Source organism: Sardina pilchardus, chromosome 23 (genome assembly GCF_963854185.1).
Source record: "Sardina pilchardus chromosome 23, fSarPil1.1, whole genome shotgun sequence".
Classification (NCBI taxonomy): domain Eukaryota; kingdom Metazoa; phylum Chordata; class Actinopteri; order Clupeiformes; family Clupeidae; genus Sardina; species Sardina pilchardus.
The window spans coordinates 23280663-23283078 of record NC_085016.1 but is presented as its reverse complement, the minus strand read 5'-3'; the positions used below and the strand labels follow the sequence as shown (position 1 = coordinate 23283078).

The following is a 2416-nucleotide window of genomic DNA, read 5'->3' as shown; positions in this document are numbered from 1 at the left end:
CTTACACACACACACACACACACACACACACACACACACACACACTTACACACACACAGACACACACACACACTCACACACACACACACACACAAACACACACACACACAGAAAAAAAAAACACACAAAAGCCATCAACTGTTATTTTGGCTTGTGCTCATTGGCAGCGAGACCCAGTAAAATGACTTAGAGTCTCACTGAAGTTTGGAACAGTGCGAGGGGATTGAGGGTAGGAGGAGGAGGAGGAGGTGTGTGTGTGTGTGGTGGTGGGGGGGTAAACAGATCTATCTGGAGTAGGCAGAGGACACCGCAAGCTGTCCAGTGCCAAGCCCATTTGGGTTTGGCTAGGAGCGGCCGGGCCTGGCCTAACGTGAGACCGAGGCAGAGCCAGAGAGGCAATTTCTGTGGAGCCGCATTATCAAATTATATCTCCAGTGTTATCATATTGCATCAAAACACCACCCAAACACATTTCTCATTGCTGCGAGTCCACCTCAGAGAAAACTGCCTGAGATTTGGCCGCTTTTGGCCCATCAGCGCCTCAGTGGTGCAACAGTGCCACCTACAGGTGTCTTTTGTTACTGACAGACCCGCCAACCATTCACCCCCCCTACACCCCACCCAACCATGCTCCTCTGTGTGTGTTATGAATGTGCATGGTGTTGGAGGATAACAATGTTGAGTATTGATTCGCCTGAGTTATGAGCTATTTGAAATGAATTTGGGACTCATGAGGACGAGAGAGGGAGGAGGAGGAGGAAGAGAAAACAACACTTCCTCATCCCTTCCCTTCATCCTCTCTTCTTGGGAGGATAAACAGCAGCGTAGCGCAGGCCCTGCATATAATAAATATGGGCCTGAGCGCTACAAGGCTGCACTGAGTGTTTCACAAAATAAGCTCTTGTGTTGCAACCCTCCCCCCCGGTGCACTCCCAAACTCAGAGCTGCGGACGCGAGGCCACGGGGCGGAGGACACCGTGATTTAAGGGCATCAGGATTCTCACACTTTTGTTTTTGTCTGTAATGATGCTTCTCATAACTTTTTGGACCTTGAAGGGTAGAAGGAAATCTCCCTCTCAGGAGGGCTTAGCATTTGCAATGACTTATGCGCGCATACAGTATCCTAAAACACACACACACACACACATACATAACGTAAAATATGATACAATATATAGACACATTCTATATTAACATACACACACACACACACACATAAATCAACACACACACATACACACATCCACACACACGCACACACACACACACACACACACACACACACGTGTGTGTGCACCATTTTTTATAGGAAATTGCAAATTCAATATAAATTTATGCAACCGAGTACCCTTGAGATTCTTCCGATGTAACTACTGGCAAATAAACATTGATTATATGATGGACAGAAATAAACAGTCATGCCATGAATATACATGTGCTACGGCCACTCCCGTGCAAGTGTAGTCCTACTTGATGTTCCAGTCCACATGACACCTCTCCAGCACTGTGGTGGCATTCAATCATTTCCCATTAACGCCATAACACGTGCAGCCAACTCAGCTCTCTCGCAACAACTCAATTAGCAATGGCATGGAGACAGAACTATTTGGAGCCGTGTGTATTGTTACAAAAATGGCATCGTTATGATGGAAACTGTGGCTGGTTTTTATCTGTGTTGAGTAGATGGAGAGATGGAGACTCTTTTGGCCTTCTTTGGGCTGGCCATACAACAGACCGGCAGGAGAGCATTAACTGGACAGAGTACTGGACTCGTGTGTGTGTGTGTGCGTGCGTGTGTGCATGCGTGCATGTGTACACGTGTGTGTGTGTGTGTGTGTGTGTGGTTATTATTATTTGTGGCCAGTTGTAGGCTGCCTAGTTAAGAACTGGATGTGTAGTGATGGAAATCTTATTTCACTTGCAGGCATCCTTCACAGCATGGATATCACTAGACCCTGTTACTGGGGCAAATACCCCAGTATTGAACTGCTGTGTCCCAGTAAATAAGTTAAGATTTTTAACTCCTTTTATGTTTATGTTTTAACTCCTTTTTATGTTTTTATCTACATGTTAGTAGTAGTAGTAGTAGTAGTAGTATTATTGTTATTATTATTATGATCATTATCATCATGACTGTGCCCCAGGAGAGGTTTGGGTCTAGTGACACCCGGGCTTCATGGTGGCATTGGCTTACTGTTTCTTTTCCGGAGGCTTCCAACAGGACAAGGAAACAAGAGAGGGAACCTCGATTCTGCCAACGACTTTATTCAGTGTCTTCACAACACATAGCAGCATTTCCTCATTACATGTTTTTGTCATTCAGCATTCCGAGCAGTCCACTCTCGACTTCAGATTGGGCAGAACAAACACCAGTGCTGCGCCATGTTTCACCAGAGGACACACTGATTTTTCTCCG

General features: G+C 45.8%; 1 protein-coding gene across 1 annotated transcript in view; it reads right to left on the bottom strand.

Moving 5' to 3' along the window:
* Positions 1-2249: 2249 nt before the first annotated feature.
* s100b (S100 calcium binding protein, beta (neural)) overlaps positions 2250-2416 on the bottom strand; it is a 2582-nt gene continuing 2415 nt past the window's right edge. The window contains exon 3 of the mRNA XM_062528300.1: positions 2250-2416. This exon is cut by the window's right edge and continues 1225 nt beyond it. The gene's annotated coding sequence lies outside the window, so the exon portion shown is untranslated.